Genomic DNA, 27,573 nt, shown 5'->3' on the forward strand with positions numbered 1-27,573 from the left:
GTGTTTGCCATTGTTGGTCTCTCCAACAATTCGCAACCTCAAGGTCACAAAGGTGTTGGTGGACGGCGGGGCCGGGTTGAATCTGATCTCCCCGGCAGTTATTAGCAAGCTTCAGATAGCAGAGGAAGAGCTAGAGGTTACCGGCATGTTTCAAGGAGTTAATCCCGGCAGGAGTCATCCCAAGGGGAAGATCACGTTGCCGGTAATGTTTGGGGGAGAACTGAACCACCGGACTGAGAGGATTGTGTTTGATGTGGTCGATCTCCCCCTGCCATACAATGGGATTCTTGGACGCTCGGCCCTGGCTAAATTCATGGCGGCATCCCACTATGCCTACAACACCTGAAAGATGCTTGGGCCACTGGGAGTCATTACCATCCCATCAGATGAGAAGGATGCAATCATTTGTGTGGACAAGATGTACCGGGACGCAGTCGCGGTAGAGGCAGCGGCAGCAGTAGTTCCCGCCAAGGAAAGCAAGGAAAAGAAGAAGGGTTGTAGGGATTCCGGCAAAGAGTCCGGGAAGCGTGCCCCCACCGAGTGCACGGCACCCGTTGACGACGTGCCGGAGTGTTCCAACAGTAAGAGATCCAAGGTCGCTACACCCCAGGTGAAGAAGGTCCTGGCATGGCTGGCCGGCGCTGATGATACCTTTACTATCAGCGCCGCCCTCGATGACAAATAGGAAAGCGCGCTTGTTGCCTTCCTGCGGGCAAATATCGATGTGTTTCCCTGGCAACCATCTGATATCCCCGGTGTTCCCAAGGAGGTAATTGAGCACCACGTTGTTGTCTGCCCACATGCCCGACCTGTCAAGCAGAAAGTCCGGAAGCAGGCCTTGGAGAGACAACAGTTCATTGCGGAAGAGATCAAGAAACTTGAGGCAACTGGTTTGGTCAGAGGAGTGCTGCATCCCACAGGGTTGGCAAATCCAGTGGTAGTCTAGAAGGCTAACGGGAAGTGGAGGCTTTGCATAGATTTCACAGATCTCAACAAGGCTTGCCCAAAGGACCCGTTTCCCTTGCCGCGTATCGATCAGATTGTGGATTCCACTTCAGGTTGTAATTTGCTCTCCTTTCTGGATGCATATTCTGGGTATCACCAAATCTTCATGTCCAAGGAAGATGAAGAGAAGTCGTTCATTACTCCATGTGGTACGTACTGTTTTGTCCTCATGCCATTCGAATTAAGGAGTGTCTAGTCCATTTGCAAGGGCAGTCCAGCTTGGTTTTGAGCCACAATTGCACAGAAAAATAGAAGCTTATCTGGATGATATTGTGGTCAAGACAAAGGATAGAGCCACCCTTATTCAGGATCTGGAGGAGACATTTGCTAATCTGCGCAAGATCAATTTGAAGCTCAACCTGGAGAAGTGTGTATTTGGTGTTCCCTCCGGCAAATTGCTCGAGTTCTTTGTGTCCCATCGCGGGATCGAAGCCAACCCCGACAAGATCAAAGCTATAGAGCAGATCCAAGCACCGAGGACGGTTAAGGATGTGAGGCGTCTAACAGGATGTTTTGCCACGCTAAGCAGATTCATTTCCAAGTCTGCCGAGCGCCCCCTGTCGTTCCTCAAAATTTTGAAGAAGGCAGGGCCCATGAAGTGGACCCCGGAAGCAGATGCAGCTTTGCAAGAGTTGAAGGCCTACTTGTCCTCTGTGCCTCCCCTGGTTGCTCCCAAACGCCAAGAGGCGTTGTTGTTGTACTTAGCGGAAACCAACCAAGTGGTCAGTGCAGCCTTGGTAGCGCAGCGAGAAGTGGATGAGGCAGAGAGTGAGCAAGGACCGGTAGAGTCAGAGAAGGATCAGGACCGTAATGAGCACAACAGCAAGAGCAACCCCAAGGACGCGGCAAGGAAGAAAGTGGTGCAGCGCCCAGTGTACTTCGTCAGCTCCCTGTTACAGGGGGCTAGATTGAGGTACTCTGGCGTGCAAAAGTTGATCTTTGGTCTCATCATGGGTTCAAGGAAACTGCGCCACTGCTTCCAAGCCCATGAGATCACGGTTGTCACTCGTTTCCCGTTGCAAAGGATACTCCGAAACCCTGTGGCTACCGGCAGAATAGTGGAGTGGGCTTTGGAGTTATCTAGTTTGTTTGAAGTTTGAGAGCACATCAACTATTCAGAGCAGGGCCTTGGCAGAATTTATTGCAGAATGGACGCCAACCCCTGATGAGGAAGTGACAGAGACAGTTATCCCCGGCAAGGAATCGCCCCAAGAATGGATTATGTATTTTGATGGTGCTTTTTCCCTACAAGGTGCAGGAGCTGGCGTGCTTCTTTTCGCCCCCTCCAGGGAGCACTTGAAGTACATCGTCCAAATGCATTTTGCCCGGGAAGAAGCAACCAACAATACAATAGAATATGAAGGGCTCCTTGCCAGGCTTAGGATCGCAGCAGAATTGGGAATTAAGAAGCTGATCATTCGAGGAGACTCACAGCTTGTGGTGAGACCAGTCAACAAGGATTACCAAAGTCCATTGATGGAGGCATACGTCGAGGAAGTGAGGAGATTGGAGGAGCGCTTTGACAGATTGCAAACAGAGCACGTACCTCGTGCGGAAGACAACATAGATGATAATCTGTCAAAGTGTGCTGCGCAGAAGCTTCCTGTGGAACCAGGGACTTTTGTTCTCCATCTCACTTAGCCCTCCGTATCCGTAGCAACAATGGCCCAGAAAAGGAGAAAGTTGGACTCCGGTAAGCCTCTCCTGGTAAAGTCGTCCGCTCCTGGCAGAGACCCTGCCGGAAACAACTCCTCGGAGCCTGCGAGACCGCACCCTCCAGCCAGGCCCATGGGCCCTGCGAACGCGGCATGTGCTCCCGCAGCAGAGGAGGTGCCGCTAGTCCTTGTTGCCGAGCCCCAGGATCCAACTTGGGCAAGGCACATTGTCCACTTCCTCCAAACTGGAGAGCTTCCCAGCGACCAAGATGAAGCTGAAAAAGTAGCCCGGAGGGCCAGTATGTGTTAGTTTGTCGATGACACTCTGTACAGAAGGAGGCCCAACGGCGTAAAACTGAAGTGTGTCTGCCGGGAAGAAGGAAAGGAACTACTGGCTGAGATCCACAAAGGCATGTGTGGCTCCCACATTGGATCAAGGGCATTAGTTAGGAAAGCATTCCGGCAAGGATTCGATTGGCCCACAACCCTCCAAGATGCGGTCGAGCTAGTCACCAAATGTGAAGCCAACCAGTTCCATTCCAAGAAAACCCACCTGCATGCCCAAGCTCTTCAAACAATCCCTCTATCCTTGCCATTTTCGGTATGGGGGCTCGATATCCTCGGCCGCTTCCCCCGAGCAATCGGGGGCTTTGAATTATTGTCCGTTGCTATCGACAAGTTTACAAAGTGGCCGGAAGTGACTACCGTGAGAAAGGTGACTGCTCAGTCAGCTATCAAGTTCTTGAAAGAATTGGTTTGTCGTTTTGGAGTTCCGGCAAGGATCATTACCGACAAACGGCACCCAGTTCACGTGTCGCGCCTTCATGCAATATGTTCATGCCCTCGCATGCAAGATCTCATTTGCCTCTATGGCACACCCCCGGAGCAATGGACAAGCTGAGAGGGCGAACGCTGAAGTGCTGCGTGGACTCAAGACAAGAACCTTTGACACGCTGTAGAAGCACGGTAGGTGGTGGATCGAGGAGCTGCCGGTAGTTCTCTGGTCCCTCGGAACGACACCAAACGCAGCTACCGGGCAGACTCCCTTCTCCCCGGTCTATGGGGCAGGAGCAGTTATCCCCACGGAACTCATTTGCGGGTCGCCTCGAGTGCTTGCCTACGATTAAGTAGCGATAGATCAGCACCGGTGTGACGACGCTCTGCTTATCGAGGAGAACCATCTCCGGGCTGCTACGCGTGCTGCACGCTATCAGCAAGCCCTGCGTCGCTACCATAGCCGCAGTGATAGAGGCAAAGGTGTCCCGTCTTTCGATAAGATGATGGATATCACTTTGGTGGAAGTCGACTTTGACGATCCAACTACGAACGTGCGATGACGTCGCGCCTTAGCAATCGCTAAACCAACTCCGAGAGGTTATTGACCACGCCGGAGCACGATCAACCTGACCACGAGGGTCTGTTTCCTGCGAGCAAACGAAGAACAAGCAAGAAACTGAGATTGCAATCTGGATATTGCGAATATAAGATGAAAGCTTTATTGATCAAGGTGGGGTTCTGTGACGCCTTTGTCTGGTCGTTGAACACAAACGAAGTACGCTAAGTTGCAGCTATGGCGAACTTTTAATCTAAACAAAACCCAAAGTCTAAACGACGCCCTAAGGGCTGTATATATGGAGGAAGAGGGGGGAATTTCGTGGCGGCCCTTGGGGAAGGGGTCCGAAACCAACCCTATCTCTTGTTTCCCCACACATACGGACTCTAAAAATAGCCTATACTCAAGTATTTCGAAATTACATGGGCCTGGCCCAATAATAAGGTGACGCAACACCTAGAATAGCCTCTGGACGAAAGTTATGAAGTAGCATCTTGTATATTTCGTCCAAGGCTTCATGCACGCATTATGGTGGCTTCAACGTCCTGAAATCATCACTTGTAACTCCGTTCTTGTTCCCCATGCGCATGCCATCATCTCCATGCTTGTTCTTGCTCCAATGTTCATCCTTCTCAAAGCTAGGCCCTTCATTTGTAAGCAAAACAAATGTATCCAATTTAGGCAGCATCATATTCTCATGAACATTAGAATCATTACCAAGAAACAAAAGTACCTGGTAATTTAATTGGCGTGCGCGAGCTCTAGTAATTGGTCCAGTATGTATAGCAGCAGGGGCTGTGGGTGTAACAATGGTATTGATGTCCTCATCATCCTCCCCTTCTTGAAATGAAGTCTTCCTCGACGGAAGCTCATCTCCCTCACCCAAATAAGGCTTCAAATCTGCAATGTTAAAAGTGGGACTAACCCCAAAATCTGCAGGCAGCTCAAGTTTATATGCATTATCATTTATTTTCTCTAACACCTTAAAAGGACCATCAGCACGTGGCATTAGCTTTGATTTGCGCAAATCAGGAAATCTATCCTTACGCAAATGTAACCAAACAAGATCTCCAGGTGCAAACACAACATGTTTTCTACCCTTATCTCCAGCAAGTTTATATTTAGCATTCATACGCTCAATGTTTTCCTTAGTTAACTCATGCATTTTTAAGATCAATTCAGCACGTTGTTTAGCATCAAAATTAACCTTCTCCGAAGATGGAAGAGGCAACAAATCAATAGGTGCACGAGGTAGGAAACCATACACAATTTCAAAAGGGCACATCTTAGTAGTAGAATGCAATGAACGATTATAAGCAAACTCAATATGAGGCAAGCATTCTTCCCACATTTTCTTAGTATTCTTCAAAACAGCCCTAAGCATAGTAGACAATGTTCTATTGACTAGTTCAGTTTGTCCATCAGTTTGGGGGTGACAAGTAGTACTAAAAAGCAGTTTAGTCCCCAACTTAGCCCATAAACATCTCCAAAAGTGGCTAAGAAATTTAGTATCACGATCTGAAACAATAGTATTTGGCACACCATGCAAACGAATAATTTCACGGAAGAACAAATCAGCAACATTAACAGCATCATCGCTTTTATGACATGGTATAAACTGTGCCATTTTTGAGAATCTATCCACGACAACAAATATGCTATCCCTCCCCTTCTTTGTTCGAGGTAAACCTAAAACAAAGTCCATAGATATATCCTCCCAAGGAACACTAGGTACATGCAAAGGCATATATAAACCATGAGGATTGAGTCGTGACTTAGCTTTTTGACATGTAGTGCAGCGAGCAACAAAACGCTCAACATCCCGTCTCATCTTTGGCCAAAAGAAATGTGTAGCAAGTACGTCCTCCGTCTTCTTCACGCCAAAGTGTCCCATTAATCCTCCTCCATGCGCCTCCTGCAACAACAAAAGACGAAGAGAGCTAGCTGGAATGCATAGCTTGTTAGCACGGAACACAAATCCATCATTAACGACAAACTTGTTCCAGGTTCTTCCTTCTTTACAATTCTGCAAAACATCTTTAAAATCACCATCATGCACATATTGATCTTTGATGGTCTCCAAACCAAATATTTTGAAGTCAAGTTGTGACAGCATAGTATAGCGACGAGACAATGCATCAGCAATAACATTTTCTTTACCCTTCTCGTGTTTAATGACATAAGGGAAAGTTTCAATGAATTCAACCCATTTAGCATGTCTACGATTCAGCTTAGCTTGACTTTTAATGTTTCAAAGATTCATGATCAGAATGTATAACAAATTCTTTGGGCCATAAATAATGTTGCCATGTTTCTAAAGTCCGAACAAGAGCATATAGTTCTTTATCATAAGTAGAATAATTCAGACTAGGCCCACTCAATTTTTCAGAAAAGTATGCAACAGGTTTACCATCTTGTAATAACACACCTCCTAATCCAATTCCACTAGCATCACATTCAAGCTCAAAAGTCTTATTAAAATCAGGAAGTTGGAGTAAAGGAGCATGTGTCAACTTATCTTTCAATACCGTGAAGGCTTCTTCCTGTGCGGTACCCCAACAAAAGGCACATCCTTCTTTGTAAGCTCGTTGAGAGGTGCAACAATGGTGCTGAAATCTCTCACAAAACGCCTATAGAAACCAGCGAGGCCAAGGAAACTCCTCACTTGTGTGACCGTTTTGGGCTGCGGCCAACTCTCAATAGCTTCAATCTTGGCTTTATCAACTTCAATTCCCTGTGGAGTAACAACATAGCCAAGAAAAGATACTCGGTCGGTGCAAAAGGTGCACTTCCCAAGGTTACCAAACAAACGTGCATCACGTAGAGCAATAAAAACAGCACGTAAATGTTCCAAATGTTCTTCCAAAGATTTGCTATAAATCAGTATATCATCAAAATGGACTACCACAAATCGTCCAATAAAAGCACGTAAAACTTCGTTCATTAGTCTCATGAAAGTACTAGGTGCATTAGTTAACCCAAAAGGCATGACTAACCACTCATATAAACCAAACTTAGTTTTAAATGCTGTTTTCCATTCATCTCCCAGTTTCATACGAATTTGATGGTATCCACTACGCAAATCAACTTTGGAAAATATTGTAGAGCCACTCAATTCATCAAGCATATCATCTAGCCTAGGAATAGGATGACGATAACGAATAGTAATGTTATTAATGCCTCTACAATCAACACACATACGCGATGTACCATCCTTTTTAGGCACAAGTATAATAGGAACAGCACAAGGACTAAGAGATTCGCGTATATAACCTTTCTCGAGCAGCTCTTGTACTTGTGATGAGGACATCAATACCATTGTTACACCCACAGCCCCTGCTGCTATACATACTGGACCAATTACTAGAGCTCGCGCATGCCAATTAAATTACCAGGTACTTTCGTTTCTTGGTAATGATTCTAATGTTCATGAGAATATGATGCTGCCTAAATTGGATACATTTGTTTTGCTTACAAATGAAGGGCCTAGCTTTGAGAAGGATGAACATTGGAGCAAGAACAAGCATGGAGATGATGGCATGCGCATGGGGGACAAGAACGGAGTTACAAGTGATGATTTCAGGACATTGAAGCCACTATAATGCGTGCATGAAGCCTTGGACGAAATATACAAGATGCTACTTCATAACTTTCGTCCAGATGCTATTCTAGGTGCTGCGTCACCTTATTATTGGGCCAGGCCCATGTAATTTCGAAATACTTGAGTATAGGCTATTTTTAGAGTCCGTATGTGTGGGGAAACAAGAGATAGGGTTGGTTTCGGACCCCTTCCCCAAGGGCCACGAAATTCCGCCCTCTTCCTCCATATATACAGCCCTTAGGGCGTCGTTTAGACTTTGGGTTTTGTTTAGATTAAAAGTTCGCCATAGCTGCAACTTCGCGTACTTCGTTTGTGTTCAACGACCAGACAAAGGCGTCACAGAACCCCACCTTGATCAATAAAGCTTTCATCTTATATTCGCAATATCCAGATTGCAATCTCAGTTTCTTGCTTGTTCTTCGTTTGCTCGCAGGAAACAGACCCTCGTGGTCAGGTTGATCGTGCTCCGGCGTGGTCAATAACCTCTCAGAGTTGGTTTAGCGATTGCTAAGGCGCGACGTCATCGCACGTTCGTAGTCGGATCGTCAAAGTCGACTTCCACCAAAGCGATATCCATCATCTCATCGAAAGACGGGACACCTTTGCCTCGATCAAATTGACGCATAATCTCCTTCGTCTCCTCTAGATTGGTACGGTATGGTGCACGGTTGGGTAGCGATGCACCGGGAATTAAGTCAATTTGACGCTCAATCCCTCGAATAGGTGGTAATCCCGGTGGCACGTCTTGTGGAAAGACGTCAGCGAACTCCTGCAAAATGTTAGTGACAGCAGGGGGCAAAGAGGTAGGCACGTCCTCGAATGAAAATAATGCCTCTTTGCACACAAAAGCATAGCAAACAGATTTGTTGAAATCTAGCTCATCAATATCAGATTTTGTGGCAAGTAAACATGCACTTTTCAATTTAATTTCAGAAACAACACTAGATGGTTTATTATTAGGTTTAATTTGTTGCTCAAATTCTTTTGCCACAATCTGATTTTCACTCATATTTTTCTCCTGTTTCGCTTTATTAGCTCTATTAATGTCATCTTTCAAAATGGAATCAGCAGTCATAGGAAGCAAAGTAATATTTTTATCCTTATGAACAAGAGTATATTGATTGTTTCTACCATGGTGTACAGAGTTTTTATCAAATTGCCATGGTCTACCAAGTAATAAGGAACATGCTTGCATGGGTACCACATCACAATCAACATAATCAGCATATGTAGATGTGGTCTTAACCTTGCCGCTGTTGTTGAACCATTGGATGTAGTAAGGATGTGGATGTGGTCTTTTGGTGAGAGATAGTTTCTCCACCATCTCCATGCTAGCCAAGTTGTTACAGCTCCCTCCATCTATGATGACGCGAACAGAACGTTCCTTCACAACTCCCTTTGTGTGGAACAAATTATGCCTCTGATTTTGCTCTGCTTGTGTGACCTGCACACTCAAAACACGTTGAGCAACTAAACATTCATACCTGTCAGCGTCTTCAGGAGCCATGTATTGCGTCTCATTTTCAGAATCATCTCCACCATGTTCTTCACGTGTAATAAGAGCCAAAGTCTCCTCATCATAGTCACTAGCGGACTCATACCCACCATCCTCAGTAGCAATCATTACACGCTGAGATTTGCATTCTCTCGCATAATGTCCTCTTCCCTTACAACGACGACAAATAATATCACTTGTGTGCCCTGTTGATGCCATGGAAGAAGAAGAGCTCTGTGCAGGCCCGGTAGGTGCGCTCTTGGCAGATAGTGGTGGTTGTGCCTGCTTTCTTGTATCACGGCTGGAGGTGGAACCTGATGGAGGTGTTGGTGCAGTGGAAGTAGAAGATGCACGCGGTGTCCATGATGAAGGTCGACCTGCAGAAAAGTTAGTTTGCGCCAATGCTTGTCGATCCTGCACTTCACGTTCAGCTTTACAAGCAAGATGGAATAAACGAGTGATATTAGTATACTCCTATACTCTAGAATGGTCTGAATCTCTCTATTTAAACCACCCATAAAACGTGCAAGCATAGCTTCATTCTCCTCAACAATACCACATCTAATCATGCCAGTTTGTAATTCCTGATAATATTCTTCTACAGAATTTTTCCCTTGTCGTAAACGCTGCAGTTTTTGAAGCAATTCACGTTGATAATATGGTGGAACCCAACGAGTACGCATAGCAATTTTCAAAGCAGCCCAAGTAGCTGGAATAGGATATAATTTACAATGTTCAGACCACCATACACATGCAAAACTAGTGAAAGCACAAACAGCAGCAGCAACCCGTCTCTCCTCGGAATATTGTAAACATGTAAAACGTTGTTCAGTTTCTAACTCCCAAGTAAGATATACATCAGGAATGTATCTACTCTCAAACGGTGGAATATTCAATTTCAGTTTAGGAACATGGTCATGATCTCGTACCTGAGGTGGTGGTGCAGGCCTACCGTTGCGAATATATACCTGAGGTCGACCTGCTGGAGGTGGTGCTGGTGGCTGCACGTAGTTCTGATTTTGATCAACCTCATCCTCATAATCGCCCGCATAATCGTCATCCTCCTCAGCCGCCGCAGTAGCAGGTGATGAGGACATCAATACAATTATTACACCCACAGTCCCTGCTGCTATACATACTGGACCAATTACTAGAGCTCGCGCACGCCAATTAAATTACCAGGTACTTTCGTTTCTTGCTAATGATTCTAATGTTCATGAGAATATGATGCTGCCTAAATTGGATACATTTGTTTTGCTTACAAATGAAGGGCCTAGCTTTGAGAAGGATGAACATTGGAGCAAGAACAAGCATGGAGATGATGGCATGCGCATGGGGAACAAGAACGGAGTTACAAGTGATGATTTCAGGACGTTGAAGCCACCATAATGCGTGCATGAAGCCTTGGACGAAATATACAAGATGCTACTTCATAACTTTCGTCCAGAGGCTATTCTAGGTGCTGCGTCACCTTATTATTGGGCCAGGCCCATGTAATTTCGAAATACATAAGTATAGGCTGTTTTTAGAGTCCGTATGTGTGGGGAAACAAGAGATAGGGTTGGTTTCGGACCCCTTCCTCAAGGGCCACGAAATTCCCCCCCCCTTCCTCCATATATACAGCCCTTAGGGCGTCGTTTAGACTTTGGGTTTTGTTTAGATTAAAAGTTCGCCATAGCTGCAACTTCGCGTACTTCGTTTGTGTTCAGCGACCAGACAAAGGCGTCACAGAACCCCACCTTGATCAATAAAGCTTTCATCTTATATTCGCAATATCCAGATTGCAATCTCAGTTTCTTGCCTGTTCTTCGTTTGCTCGCAGGAAACAGACCCTCGTGGTCAGGTTGATCGTGCTCCGGCGTGGTCGATAACCTCTCGGAGTTGGTTTAGCGATTGCTAAGGCGCGACGTCCTCGCACGTTCGTAGTCGGATCGTCAAAGTCGACTTCCATCAAAGCGATATTCATCATCTCATCGAAAGACGGGACACCTTTGCCTCTATCAAGTGGTATCAGATTTCCAGGTTGCTCGGTGAGATTTTACAGTTTTTCGTAGTTTAGATCGAGTCTGTTCTTCATACCTACAGTCCACGAAAAAGCCACAAAAAAAATTAGGGTTAGTTCATCATATCCGAACCAATCTGAGCCTTTGCATAATCTTTTTAGGGTTTTTGCTTTGTTGAATTTGCGGTTGCATCGTCGTGTCAAGTTGCTGGTCTTAGAGTCTAGTCTTTTAGAGTTTCGAGTTCTGGTCATAAGTTGTCACGCCGCCGCCGCACCATCATCATCGCCTTGCCATCTACCACCATTGCTTATCCGCCACCGCTTTGAATCCGTATCCATATACCACCACCAATCCGAGTTCTTTTCATAGTCGGTTTGTTTTAGAGATCCATATATTTTCCGTTTCGTGTTTCCTTGCCTGAGTAGGTCTCGGAAAAAAAAAAAAAAAAAAAGAGTCTGGAGACCCCCGGGCAGTTTTTAGGCCAAAATTTCGGCAACCCAAAATATTTTTTCCCTATCCTATTTTTAGGCCCCGGGTAGTGTTTTGAGACACTCGCCATCATAGTGATTTTTTGTCGCACTTTTTCGTCGTCGCTGCCCTGATTTCCGAAAAAAAAAAATAGTCAAAAAATTTTGCGCCCATCCTGTCAGTTTGACCTGGGAAGAGTTTTGAGACACTCGCCATTATAGTGATTTTTTCGCAAAAAAAAAAAAAAAAAAAAGAGGAGCGCAAAAAAAAAAAAAAAAAAGAGCGCAAAAAAAAAAGAGCGAAAAAAAAAATTTCCTGAGTGTGCTTTTCCCTTGTTTACGTGCAGCGCCGTGATTTTGTTAGTGTTCTAGGCTCGCGTCTCTAGCACGGTCTAGCCTAGGACCAGCACAGTACCGTCGTTGAGCGTTTATTCAACTTTGCATCTCTGAATTGATTATTGCTTACCATTTTGCTACCATATTATAAGCCTTCCCAGCTCCACATAAGTCTACATCGTGCGTTTGACTCTCCCTGGTAATCGCTATATCCAAGCTTTGAGAGTTTTTGACTACAACGGTTGCCGATCACCACCTGCTGCTGGGTAAGAACTGGTAAGAATTTGAGATTCGCTTGAAGGTTTTGTGACACACCACCATCCCACCACTTCTAGTAGTCTGCAGGATCATATTCTTTTGTGTTTCTATTGCTGCTAACCATGGCAGGTTCACAAGCCGATGAGACTGATTGGGCGAACATGACGAACAAGGAGTTGCATGATAAATTTCAGCAAATGATGAGTGGCCAGGTGGGAGATGTGCTAAACAGATTTGAAGAGGCTATGGAGAAGATAGATGCCGTGGAGAAGTCGTTTGAGACAAAGCTGGATAACAAGTTTACTGAATTACTAAAGCGTCTTCCCCAACCACCACCGGCTGCACATGTCGCACCTCTACAACAACAACAACCACATCTCCAACGCCGCCTTCCAAATCAAGTGGGACGGGCACAGCGCGTTCCAATTGAGATTGGTCAAAATTCGGGTGCTGCTGTCCCTACTGTTGATGCTTCTTTGGCTCCTGCTCCTGCGGCGGCTGAGGAGGATGACGATTATGCGGGCGATTATGAGGATGAGGTTGATCCAAATCAGAACTACGTGCAGCCACCAGCACCACCACCAGCAGGTCGACCTCAGGTATATATTCGCAACGGTAGGCCGGCACCACCACCTCAGGTACGAGATCATGACCATCTCCCTAAACTGAAATTGAATATTCCACCATTTGAGGGTAGATATGTTCCTGATATATATCTTACTTGGGAGTTAGAAACTGAACAACGATTTACATGTTTACAATATCCTGAGGAGAGACGTGTTCCTGCTGCTGTTTGTGCTTTCACTAGCTTTGCATGTGTTTGGTGGTCTGAACATTGTAGATTATATCCTGTTCCAGCTACTTGGGCTGCTTTGAAAACTGCTATGCGTACTCGTTGGGTTCCACCATATTATCAACGTGAATTACTTCAAAAATTGCAGCGTTTAAGACAAGGAAAAAATTCTGTAGAAGAATATTATCAGGAATTACAAACTGGCATGATTAGATGTGGTATTGTTGAGGAGAATGAAGCTATGCTTGCACGTTTTATGGGTGGATTAAATAAAGAGATTCAGACCATTCTAGAGTATAAGGATTATAATAATATCACTCGTTTATTCCATCTTGCTTGTAAAGCTGAACGTGAAGTGCAGGATCGACAGCCATTGGCGCGAACTAACTTTTCTGCAGGTCGACCTTCATCATGGACACCGCGTGCATCTTCTACTTCCACTTCACCATCCCCTCCATCAGGTGCCACCTCCAGCCGTGATACAAGAAAGCAGGCACAACCACCACTCTCTGCCAAGAGCACACCTGCCGGGCCTGTGCAGAGCTCTTCTTCTTCCATGGCATCGACAGGGCACACAAGTGATATTATTTGTCGTCGTTGTAAGGGAAGAGGACATTTTGCGAGAGAATGCAAATCTCAGCGTGTCATGATTGCTACTGAGGATGGTGGGTATGAGTCCGCTAGTGACTATGATGAGGAGACTTTGGCTCTTATTACACGTGAAGAACATGGTGGAGATGATTCTGAAAATGAGACGCAATACATGGCTCCTGAAGACGCTGACAGGTATGAATGTTTAGTTGCTCAACGTGTTTTGAGTGTGCAGGTCACACAAGCAGAGCAAAATCAGAGGCATAATTTGTTCCATACAAAGGGAGTTGTGAAGGAACGTTCTGTTCGCGTCATCATAGATGGAGGGAGCTGTAACAACTTGGCTAGCATGGAGATGGTGGAGAAGCTATCTCTCACCACAAGACCACATCCACATCCTTACTACATCCAATGGTTCAACAACAGCGGCAAGGTTAAGGTAACACGTACTGTTCGTGTGCATTTTAGTATCTCTACATATGCTGATTATGTTGATTGTGATGTGGTACCCATGCAAGCATGTTCCTTATTACTAGGTAGACCATGGCAATTTGATAAAAATTCTGTACACCATGGTAGAAACAATCAGTATACTCTTGTTCATAAGGATAAAAATATTACTTTGCTTCCTATGACTCCTGATTCCATTTTGAAAGATGACATTAATAGAGCTAATAAAGCAAAACAGGAGAAAAATAAGAGTGAAAATCAGATTGTGGCAAAGGAATTTGAGCAACAAATGAAACCTAATAATAAACCATCTAGTGTTGTTTCTGAAATTAAATTGAAAAGTGCATGTTTACTTGCCACAAAATCTGATATTGATGAACTAGATTTCAGCAAATCTGTTTGCTATGCTTTTGTGTGCAAAGAGGCATTATTTTCATTCGAGGACGTGCCTTCCTCTTTGCCCCCTGCTGTCACTCACATTTTGCAGGAGTTCGCTGACGTCTTCCCACAAGACGTGCCACCGGGATTACCACCTATTCGAGGGATTGAGCATCAAATTGACTTAATTCCCGGTGCATCGCTACCCAACCGTGCACCATACCGTACCAATCCAGAGGAGACGAAGGAGATTATGCGTCAAGTACAGGAGCTGCTCGACAAAGGTTATATACGCGAATCTCTTAGTCCTTGTGCTGTTCCTATTATACTCGTGCCTAAAAAGGATGGTACGTCGCGTATGTGTGTTGATTGTAGAGGCATTAATAATATTACTATTCGTTATCGTCATCCTATTCCTAGGCTCGATGATATGCTTGATGAATTGAGTGGCTCTACAATATTCTCCAAAGTTGATTTGCGTAGTGGATACCATCAAATTCGTATGAAATTGGGAGATGAATGGAAAACTGCATTTAAAACTAAGTTTGGTTTATATGAGTGGTTAGTCATGCCTTTTGGGTTAACTAATGCACCTAGTACTTTCATGAGACTAATGAACGAAGTTTTACGTGCTTTCATTGGACGATTTGTGGTGGTCTATTTTGATGATATACTGATTTATAGCAAATCTTTGGAAGAACATTTGGAACATTTACGTGCTGTTTTTATTGCTCTACGTGATGCACGTTTGTTTGGTAACCTTGGGAAGTGCACCTTTTGCACCGACCGAGTATCTTTTCTTGGCTATGTTGTTACTCCACAGGGAATTGAAGTTGATAAAGCCAAGATTGAAGCTATTGAGAGTTGGCCGCAGCCCAAAACGGTCACACAAGTGCGGAGTTTTCTTGGACTCGCTGGTTTCTATAGGCGTTTTGTGAGAGATTTTAGCACCATTGCTGCACCTCTCAACGAGCTTACAAAGAAGGATGTGCCTTTTGTTTGGGGTACCGCACAGGAAGAAGCCTTCACGGTATTGAAAGATAAGTTGACACATGCTCCTTTACTCCAACTTCCTGATTTTAATAAGACTTTTGAGCTTGAATGTGATGCTAGTGGCATTGGATTAGGAGGTGTGTTATTACAAGATGGCAAACCTGTTGCATACTTTTCTGAAAAATTGAGTGGGCCTAGTCTGAATTATTCTACTTATGATAAAGAACTATATGCTCTTGTTCGGACTTTAGAAACATGGCAACATTATTTATGGCCCAAAGAATTTGTTATACATTCTGATCATGAATCTTTGAAACATATTAAAAGTCAAGCTAAACTGAATCGTAGACATGCTAAATGGGTTGAATTCATTGAAACTTTCCCTTATGTCATTAAACACAAGAAGGGTAAAGAAAATGTTATTGCTGATGCATTGTCTCGTCGCTATACTATGCTTTCACAACTTGACTTCAAAATATTTGGTTTGGAGACCATCAAAGATCAATATGTGCATGATGCTGATTTTAAAGATGTATTGCAGAATTGTAAAGAAGGAAGAACCTGGAACAAGTTTGTCGTTAATGATGGATTTGTGTTCCGTGCTAACAAGCTATGCATTCCAGCTAGCTCTCTTCGTCTTTTGTTGTTGCAGGAGGCGCATGGAGGAGGATTAATGGGACACTTTGGCGTGAAGAAGACGGAGGACGTACTTGCTACACATTTCTTTTGGCCAAAGATGAGACGGGATGTTGAGCGTTTTGTTGCTCGCTGCACTACATGTCAAAAAGCTAAGTCACGACTCAATCCTCATGGTTTATATATGCCTTTGCCTGTACCTAGTGTTCCTTGGGAGGATATATCTATGGACTTTGTTTTAGGTTTACCTCGAACAAAGAAGGGGAGGGATAGCATATTTGTTGTCGTGGATAGATTCTCGAAAATGGCGCACTTTATACCATGTCATAAAAGCGATGATGCTGTTAATGTTGCTGATTTGTTCTTTCGTGAAATTATTCGCTTGCATGGTGTGCCAAATACTATTGTTTCAGATCGTGATACTAAATTTCTTAGCCACTTTTGGAGATGTTTATGGGCTAAGTTGGGGACTAAACTGCTTTTTAGTACTACTTGTCACCCCCAAACTGATGGACAAACTGAAGTAGTCAATAGAACATTGTCTACTATGCTTAGGGCTGTTTTGAAGAATAATAAGAAAATGTGGGAAGACTGCTTGCCTCATATTGAGTTTGCTTATAATCGTTCATTGCATTCTACTACTAAGATGTGCCCTTTTGAAATTGTGTATGGTTTCCTACCTCGTGCACCTATTGATTTGTTGCCTCTTCCATCTTCGGAGAAGGTTAATTTTGATGCTAAACAACGTGCTGAATTGATCTTAAAAATGCATGAGTTAACTAAGGAAAACATTGAGCGTATGAATGCTAAATATAAACTTGCTGGAGATAAGGGTAGAAAACATGTTGTGTTTGCACCTGGAGATCTTGTTTGGTTACATTTGCGTAAGGATAGATTTCCTGATTTGCGCAAATCAAAGCTAATGCCACGTGCTGATGGTCCTTTTAAGGTGTTAGAGAAAATAAATGATAATGCATATAAACTTGAGGTGCCTGCAGATTTTGGGGTTAGTCCCACTTTTAATATTGCAGATTTGAAGCCTTATTTGGGTGAGGAAGATGAGCTTCCGTCGAGGACGACTTCATTCCAAGAAGGGGAGGATGATGAGGACATCAATACAATTATTACACCCACAGTCCCTGCTGCTATACATACTGGACCAATTACTAGAGCTCGCGCACGCCAATTAAATTACCAGGTACTTTCGTTTCTTGCTAATGATTCTAATGTTCATGAGAATATGATGCTGCCTAAATTGGATACATTTGTTTTGCTTACAAATGAAGGGCCTAGCTTTGAGAAGGATGAACATTGGAGCAAGAACAAGCATGGAGATGATGGCATGCGCATGGGGAACAAGAACGGAGTTACAAGTGATGATTTCAGGACGTTGAAGCCACCATAATGCGTGCATGAAGCCTTGGACGAAATATACAAGATGCTACTTCATAACTTTCGTCCAGAGGCTATTCTAGGTGCTGCGTCACCTTATTATTGGGCCGGCCCATGTAATTTCGAAATACATAAGTATAGGCTGTTTTTAGAGTCCGTATGTGTGGGGAAACAAGAGATAGGGTTGGTTTCGGACCCCTTCCTCAAGGGCCACGAAATCCCCCCCCCCCTTCCTCCATATATACAGCCCTTAGGGCGTCGTTTAGACTTTGGGTTTTGTTTAGATTAAAAGTTCGCCATAGCTGCAACTTCGCGTACTTCGTTTGTGTTCAGCGACCAGACAAAGGCGTCACAGAACCCCACCTTGATCAATAAAGCTTTCATCTTATATTCGCAATATCCAGATTGCAATCTCAGTTTCTTGCCTGTTCTTCGTTTGCTCGCAGGAAACAGACCCTCGTGGTCAGGTTGATCGTGCTCCGGCGTGGTCGATAACCTCTCGGAGTTGGTTTAGCGATTGCTAAGGCGCGACGTCCTCGCACGTTCGTAGTCGGATCGTCAAAGTCGACTTCCATCAAAGCGATATTCATCATCTCATCGAAAGACGGGACACCTTTGCCTCTATCAGCAGGAGCCAAAGAAGCATCAACAGTAGGTGCAACGGCACCCGAATTTTGACCAGTCTCAATTGGAACGCGCTGTGCTCGTCCCACTTGATTTGGAAGGCGGCGTTGGAGATGTGGTTGTTGTTGTTGTAGAGGTGCGACAGGTGCAGCCGGTGGTGGTTGGGGAAGACGCTTGAGCAATTCATTAAACCTGTTATCCAGCTTTGTCTCAAACGACTTCCTCCACGGCATCTATCTTCTCCATAGCCTCTTCAAATCTGTTTAGCACATCTCCCACCTGGCCACTCATCATTTGCTGAAATTTATCATGCAACCCCTTGTTCATCATGTTCTCCCAATCAGTCTCATCGGCTTGTGATCCTGCCATGGTTAGCAGCAATAGAAACACAAAAGAATATGATCCTACAGACTACTAGGAAGTGGTGGTGATGGTGGTGTGTCACAAATCCTTCAAGCGAATCTCAAATTCTTACCAGTTCTTACCCAGCAGCAGGTGGTGATCGGCAACCGTTGTAGTAAAAACTCTCAAAGCTTGGATAGAGCGATTACCAGGGAGAGTCAAACGCACGACGTAGATGTGTGTGGAGCTGGGAAGGCTTATAATATGGTAGCAAAAAGGGTCAGCAATAATCAATTGAGATATGCAAAGTTGAATAAACGCTCAACGACGGTACTGTGCTGGTCCTAGGCTAGACCGTGCTAGAGACGCGAGCCTAGAACACTAACAAAATCACGGCGCTGCACGTAAACAAGGGAGGAGCACACTCTGAAAAAAAATTCACTTTTTTTCCTCTTTTTTTTGCTCCGCAACAATTTTTTTTCGAAAAAGTCTACAAATGGTCTAAAAACTGCCTAGCCAGAATTTTCCGGAAATAGTTTTTTTTGAAACTAGAACTATTTTTCTACTGCGGGTAACACAAAAGTTTGGGAGTCCTCTGTCATGACTCGGAGTATGGCGTGATCTGGAAATCCAAAACAGAGTAACAAAATACTGGACTTGGACTAGGACTGGTTGCGGAGATGAATCTGGTGGAACTCGGACTGGTGGCGTAGATGAATCTGGTGGAACTCGGATTGGTGGCGCAGATGAATCTGGTGGAACTCGGACTGGTGGCGGATATATGTTGCAGGTGTACTCGGATTGGCGTGATGGCGGCGGATATGTGGTGGCGTATATGGACTCGGATTGGCGGTGAATATGTGGTGGTGGTATATGGCAGCGGCGATGAAGTTGGTGCGGTGGTGGTATATGGCAGCAGCGATGATGATGATGCGGTGGTGATATATGGCAGCGGCGACGTGACAACCTGTGAACAGAACTCGAAACTCTAAAGGACTAGACGCTAAGACCAGCAACTTGACACGATGATGCAACCGCAAATTCAACAAAGCAAACACAGAAAAGATTATGCAAAGGCTCAGATTGGTTCGGATAGGATGAACTAACCCTAAATTTTTTTTGGCTTTTTCGTGGACTATAGGTATGAAGAACGAACTCGATCTAAACTACGAAAAACTGTAAAATCTCACCGAGCAACCTGGAAATCTGATACCACTTGATAGAGGCAAAGGTGTCCCGTCTTTCGATGAGATGATGGATATCGCTTTGGTGGAAGTCGACTTTGACGATCCAACTATGAACGTGCGATGACGTCACGCCTTAGCAATCGCTAAACCAACTCCGAGAGGTTATTGACCATGCCGGAGCATGATCAACCTGACCACGAGGGTCTGTTTCCTGCGAGCAAACGAAGAACAAGCAAGAAACTGAGATTGCAATCTGGATATTGCGAATATTAGATGAAAGCTTTATTGATCAAGGTGGGGTTCTTTGACGCCTTTGTGATGAGGACATCAATACCATTGTTACATGATGAGGACATCAATACAATTATTACACCCACAGTCCCTGCTGCTATACATACTGGACCAATTACTAGAGCTCGCGCACGCCAATTAAATTACCAGGTACTTTCGTTTCTTGCTAATGATTCTAATGTTCATGAGAATATGATGCTGCCTAAATTGGATACATTTGTTTTGCTTACAAATGAAGGGCCTAGCTTTGAGAAGGATGAACATTGGAGCAAGAACAAGCATGGAGATGATGGCATGCGCATGGGGAACAAGAACGGAGTTACAAGTGATGATTTCAGGACGTTGAAGCCACCATAATGCGTGCATGAAGCCTTGGACGAAATATACAAGATGCTACTTCATAACTTTCGTCCAGAGGCTATTCTAGGTGCTGCGCCACCTTATTATTGGGCCAGGCCCATGTAATTTCGAAATACATAAGTATAGGCTGTTTTTAGAGTCCGTATGTGTGGGGAAACAAGAGATAGGGTTGGTTTCGGACCCCTTCCTCAAGGGCCACGAAATTCCCCCCCTCTTCCTCCATATATACAGCCCTTAGGGCGTCGTTTAGACTTTGGGTTTTGTTTAGATTAAAAGTTCGCCATAGCTGCAACTTCGCGTACTTCGTTTGTGTTCAGCGACCAGACAAAGGCGTCACAGAACCCCACCTTGATCAATAAAGCTTTCATCTTATATTCGCAATATCCAGATTGCAATCTCAGTTTCTTGCCTGTTCTTCGTTTGCTCGCAGGAAACAGACCCTCGTGGTCAGGTTGATCGTGCTCCGGCGTGGTCGATAACCTCTCGGAGTTGGTTTAGCGATTGCTAAGGCGCGACGTCCTCGCACGTTCGTAGTCGGATCGTCAAAGTCGACTTCCATCAAAGCGATATTCATCATCTCATCGAAAGACGGGACACCTTTGCCTCTATCAAGTGGTATCAGATTTCCAGGTTGCTCGGTGAGATTTTACAGTTTTTCGTAGTTTAGATCGAGTCTGTTCTTCATACCTACAGTCCACGAAAAAGCCACAAAAAAAAATTAGGGTTAGTTCATCATATCCGAACCAATCTGAGCCTTTGCATAATCTTTTTAGGGTTTTTGCTTTGTTGAATTTGCGGTTGCATCGTCGTGTCAAGTTGCTGGTCTTAGAGTCTAGTCTTTTAGAGTTTCGAGTTCTGGTCATAAGTTGTCACGCCGCCGCCGCACCATCATCATCGCCTTGCCATCTACCACCATTGCTTATCCGCCACCGCTTTGAATCCGTATCCATATACCACCACCGCTGCCATATACTACCGCCATATATCCACCACCAATCCGAGTTCTTTTCATAGTCGGTTTGTTTTAGAGATCCATATATTTTCCGTTTCGTGTTTCCTTGCCTGAGTAGGTCTCGAAAAAAAGAGTCTGGAGACCCCCGGGCAGTTTTTAGGCCAAAATTTCGGCAACCCAAAATATTTTTTCCCTATCCTATTTTTAGGCCCCGGGTAGTGTTTTGAGACACTCGCCATCATAGTGATTTTTTGTCGCACTTTTTCGTCGTCGCTGCCCTGATTTCCGAAAAAAAAATAGTCAAAAAATTTTGCGCCCATCCTGTCAGTTTGACCTGGGAAGAGTTTTGAGACACTCGCCATTATAGTGATTTTTTCGCAAAAAAAAAAAAAAAGGAGGAGCGCAAAAAAAAAAAAGAGCGCAAAAAAAAAAAAGAGCGAAAAAAAAAATTCCTGAGTGTGCTTTTCCCTTGTTTACGTGCAGCGCCGTGATTTTGTTAGTGTTCTAGGCTCGCGTCTCTAGCACGGTCTAGCCTAGGACCAGCACAGTACCGTCGTTGAGCGTTTATTCAACTTTGCATCTCTGAATTGATTATTGCTTACCATTTTGCTACCATATTATAAGCCTTCCCAGCTCCACATAAGTCTACATCGTGCGTTTGACTCTCCCTGGTAATCGCTATATCCAAGCTTTGAGAGTTTTTGACTACAACGGTTGCCGATCACCACCTGCTGCTGGGTAAGAACTGGTAAGAATTTGAGATTCGCTTGAAGGTTTTGTGACACACCACCATCCCACCACTTCTAGTAGTCTGCAGGATCATATTCTTTTGTGTTTCTATTGCTGCTAACCATGGCAGGTTCACAAGCCGATGAGACTGATTGGGCGAACATGACGAACAAGGAGTTGCATGATAAATTTCAGCAAATGATGAGTGGCCAGGTGGGAGATGTGCTAAACAGATTTGAAGAGGCTATGGAGAAGATAGATGCCGTGGAGAAGTCGTTTGAGACAAAGCTGGATAACAAGTTTACTGAATTACTAAAGCGTCTTCCCCAACCACCACCGGCTGCACATGTCGCACCTCTACAACAACAACAACCACATCTCCAACGCCGCCTTCCAAATCAAGTGGGACGGGCACAGCGCGTTCCAATTGAGATTGGTCAAAATTCGGGTGCTGCTGTCCCTACTGTTGATGCTTCTTTGGCTCCTGCTCCTGCGGCGGCTGAGGAGGATGACGATTATGCGGGCGATTATGAGGATGAGGTTGATCAAAATCAGAACTACGTGCAGCCACCAGCACCACCACCAGCAGGTCGACCTCAGGTATATATTCGCAACGGTAGGCCGGCACCACCACCTCAGGTACGAGATCATGACCATCTCCCTAAACTAAAATTGAATATTCCACCATTTGAGGGTAGATATGTTCCTGATATATATCTTACTTGGGAGTTAGAAACTGAACAACGATTTACATGTTTACAATATCCTGAGGAGAGACGTGTTCCTGCTGCTGTTTGTGCTTTCACTAGCTTTGCATGTGTTTGGTGGTCTGAACATTGTAGATTATATCCTGTTCCAGCTACTTGGGCTGCTTTGAAAACTGCTATGCGTACTCGTTGGGTTCCACCATATTATCAACGTGAATTACTTCAAAAATTGCAGCGTTTAAGACAAGGAAAAAATTCTGTAGAAGAATATTATCAGGAATTACAAACTGGCATGATTAGATGTGGTATTGTTGAGGAGAATGAAGCTATGCTTGCACGTTTTATGGGTGGATTAAATAAAGAGATTCAGACCATTCTAGAGTATAAGGATTATAATAATATCACTCGTTTATTCCATCTTGCTTGTAAAGCTGAACGTGAAGTGCAGGATCGACAGCCATTGGCGCGAACTAACTTTTCTGCAGGTCGACCTTCATCATGGACACCGCGTGCATCTTCTACTTCCACTTCACCATCACCTCCATCAGGTGCCACCTCCAGCCGTGATACAAGAAAGCAGGCACAACCACCACTCTCTGCCAAGAGCACACCTGCCGGGCCTGTGCAGAGCTCTTCTTCTTCCATGGCATCGACAGGGCACACAAGTGATATTATTTGTCGTCGTTGTAAGGGAAGAGGACATTTTGCGAGAGAATGCAAATCTCAGCGTGTCATGATTGCTACTGAGGATGGTGGGTATGAGTCCGCTAGTGACTATGATGAGGAGACTTTGGCTCTTATTACACGTGAAGAACATGGTGGAGATGATTCTGAAAATGAGACGCAATACATGGCTCCTGAAGACGCTGACAGGTATGAATGTTTAGTTGCTCAACGTGTTTTGAGTGTGCAGGTCACACAAGCAGAGCAAAATCAGAGGCATAATTTGTTCCATACAAAGGGAGTTGTGAAGGAACGTTCTGTTCGCGTCATCATAGATGGAGGGAGCTGTAACAACTTGGCTAGCATGGAGATGGTGGAGAAGCTATCTCTCACCACAAGACCACATCCACATCCTTACTACATCCAATGGTTCAACAACAGCGGCAAGGTTAAGGTAACACGTACTGTTCGTGTGCATTTTAGTATCTCTACATATGCTGATTATGTTGATTGTGATGTGGTACCCATGCAAGCATGTTCCTTATTACTAGGTAGACCATGGCAATTTGATAAAAATTCTGTACACCATGGTAGAAGCAATCAGTATACTCTTGTTCATAAGGATAAAAATATTACTTTGCTTCCTATGACTCCTGATTCCATTTTGAAAGATGACATTAATAGAGCTAATAAAGCAAAACAGGAGAAAAATAAGAGTGAAAATCAGATTGTGGCAAAGGAATTTGAGCAACAAATGAAACCTAATAATAAACCATCTAGTGTTGTTTCTGAAATTAAATTGAAAAGTGCATGTTTACTTGCCACAAAATCTGATATTGATGAACTAGATTTCAGCAAATCTGTTTGCTATGCTTTTGTGTGCAAAGAGGCATTATTTTCATTCGAGGACGTGCCTTCCTCTTTGCCCCCTGTTGTCACTCACATTTTGCAGGAGTTCGCTGACGTCTTCCCACAAGACGTGCCACCGGGATTACCACCTATTCGAGGGATTGAGCATCAAATTGACTTAATTCCCGGTGCATCGCTACCCAACCGTGCACCATACCGTACCAATCCAGAGGAGACGAAGGAGATTATGCGTCAAGTACAGGAGCTGCTCGACAAAGGTTATATACGCGAATCTCTTAGTCCTTGTGCTGTTCCTATTATACTCGTGCCTAAAAAGGATGGTACGTCGCGTATGTGTGTTGATTGTAGAGGCATTAATAATATTACTATTCGTTATCGTCATCCTATTCCTAGGCTCGATGATATGCTTGATGAATTGAGTGGCTCTACAATATTCTCCAAAGTTGATTTGCGTAGTGGATACCATCAAATTCGTATGAAATTGGGAGATGAATGGAAAACTGCATTTAAAACTAAGTTTGGTTTATATGAGTGGTTAGTCATGCCTTTTGGGTTAACTAATGCACCTAGTACTTTCATGAGACTAATGAACGAAGTTTTACGTGCTTTCCTTGGACGATTTGTGGTGGTCTATTTTGATGATATACTGATTTATAGCAAATCTTTGGAAGAACATTTGGAACATTTACGTGCTGTTTTTATTGCTCTACGTGATGCACGTTTGTTTGGTAACCTTGGGAAGTGCACCTTTTGCACCGACCGAGTATCTTTTCTTGGCTATGTTGTTACTCCACAGGGAATTGAAGTTGATAAAGCCAAGATTGAAGCTATTGAGAGTTGGCCGCAGCCCAAAACGGTCACACAAGTGCGGAGTTTTCTTGGACTCGCTGGTTTCTATAGGCGTTTTGTGAGAGATTTTAGCACCATTGCTGCACCTCTCAACGAGCTTACAAAGAAGGATGTGCCTTTTGTTTGGGGTACCGCACAGGAAGAAGCCTTCACGGTATTGAAAGATAAGTTGACACATGCTCCTTTACTCCAACTTCCAGATTTTAATAAGACTTTCGAGCTTGAATGTGATGCTAGTGGAATTGGATTAGGAGGTGTGTTATTACAAGATGGTAAACCTGTTGCATACTTTTCTGAAAAATTGAGTGGGCCTAGTCTGAATTATTCTTCTTATGATAAAGAACTATATGCTCTTGTTCGTACTTTAGAAACATGGCAACTTTATTTATGGCCCAAAGAATTTGTTATACATTCTGATCATGAATCTTTGAAACATATTAAAAGTCAAGCTAAACTGAATCGTAGACATGCTAAATGGGTTGAATTCATTGAAACTTTCCCTTATGTCATTAAACACAAGAAGGGTAAAGAAAATGTTATTGCTGATGCATTGTCTCGTCGCTATACTATGCTGTCACAACTTGACTTCAAAATATTTGGTTTGGAGACCATCAAAGATCAATATGTGCATGATGGTGATTTTAAAGATGTTTTGCAGAATTGTAAAGAAGGAAGAACCTGGAACAAGTTTGTCGTTAATGATGGATTTGTGTTCCGTGCTAACAAGCTATGCATTCCAGCTAGCTCTCTTCGTCTTTTGTTGTTGCAGGAGGCGCATGGAGGAGGATTAATGGGACACTTTGGCGTGAAGAAGACGGAGGACGTACTTGCTACACATTTCTTTTGGCCAAAGATGAGACGGGATGTTGAGCGTTTTGTTGCTCGCTGCACTACATGTCAAAAAGCTAAGTCACGACTCAATCCTCATGGTTTATATATGCCTTTGCCTGTACCTAGTGTTCCTTGGGAGGATATCTCTATGGACTTTGTTTTAGGTTTACCTCGAACAAAGAAGGGGAGGGATAGCATATTTGTTGTCGTGGATAGATTCTCGAAAATGGCGCACTTTATACCATGTCATAAAAGCGATGATGCTGTTAATGTTGCTGATTTGTTCTTTCGTGAAATTATTCGCTTGCATGGTGTGCCAAATACTATTGTTTCAGATCGTGATACTAAATTTCTTAGCCACTTTTGGAGATGTTTATGGGCTAAGTTGGGGACTAAACTGCTTTTTAGTACTACTTGTCACCCCCAAACTGATGGACAAACTGAAGTAGTCAATAGAACATTGTCTACTATGCTTAGGGCTGTTTTGAAGAATAATAAGAAAATGTGGGAAGACTGCTTGCCTCATATTGAGTTTGCTTATAATCGTTCATTGCATTCTACTACTAAGATGTGCCCTTTTGAAATTGTGTATGGTTTCCTACCTTGTGCACCTATTGATTTGTTGCCTCTTCCATCTTCGGAGAAGGTTAATTTTGATGCTAAACAACGTGCTGAATTGATCTTAAAAATGCATGAGTTAACTAAGGAAAACATTGAGCGTATGAATGCTAAATATAAACTTGCTGGAGATAAGGGTAGAAAACATGTTGTGTTTGCACCTGGAGATCTTGTTTGGTTACATTTGCGTAAGGATAGATTTCCTGATTTGCGCAAATCAAAGCTAATGCCACGTGCTGATGGTCCTTTTAAGGTGTTAGAGAAAATAAATGATAATGCATATAAACTTGAGCTGCCTGCAGATTTTGGGGTTAGTCCCACTTTTAATATTGCAGATTTGAAGCCTTATTTGGGTGAGGAAGATGAGCTTCCGTCGAGGACGACTTCATTTCAAGAAGGGGAGGATGATGAGGACATCAATACAATTATTACACCCACAGCCCCTGCTGCTATACATACTGGACCAATTACTAGACCTCGCGCACGCCAATTAAATTACCAGGTACTTTCGTTTCTTGGTAATGATTCTAATGTTCATGAGAATATGATGCTGCCTAAATTGGATACATTTGTTTTGCTTACAAATGAAGGGCCTAGCTTTGAGAAGGATGAACATTAGAGCAAGAACAAGCATGGAGATGATGGCATGCGCATGGGGAACAAGAACGGAGTTACAAGTGATGATTTCAGGACGTTGAAGCCACCATAATGCGTGCATGAAGCCTTGGACGAAATATACAAGATGCAACTTCATAACTTTCGTCCAGAGGCTATTCTAGGTGCTGCGTCACCTTATTATTGGGCCAGGCCCATGTAATTTCGAAATACTTGAGTATAGGCTGTTTTTAGAGTCCGTATGTGTGGGGAAACAAGAGATAGGGTTGGTTTCGGACCCCTTCCCCAAGGGCCACGAAATTCCTCCCTCTTCCTCCATATATACAGCCCTTAGGGCGTCGTTTAGACTTTGGGTTTTGTTTAGATTAAAAGTTCACCACAGCTGCAACTTCGCGTACTTCGTTTGTGTTCAACGACCAGACAAAGGCGTCACAGAACCCCACCTTGATCAATAAAGCTTTCATCTTATATTCGCAATATCCAGATTGCAATCTCAGTTTCTTGCTTGTTCTTCGTTTGCTCGCAGGAAACAGACCCTCGTCAGGTTGA

At 44.0% G+C, this 27,573-nt stretch overlaps 1 pseudogene; it reads left to right on the top strand.

Moving 5' to 3' along the window:
- Positions 1-1,111: 1,111 nt before the first annotated feature.
- LOC141040935 (uncharacterized) lies at positions 1,112-27,573 on the top strand (annotated as a pseudogene).

Source organism: Aegilops tauschii, chromosome 2 (genome assembly GCF_002575655.3).
Source record: "Aegilops tauschii subsp. strangulata cultivar AL8/78 chromosome 2, Aet v6.0, whole genome shotgun sequence".
Lineage (NCBI taxonomy): Eukaryota > Viridiplantae > Streptophyta > Magnoliopsida > Poales > Poaceae > Aegilops > Aegilops tauschii.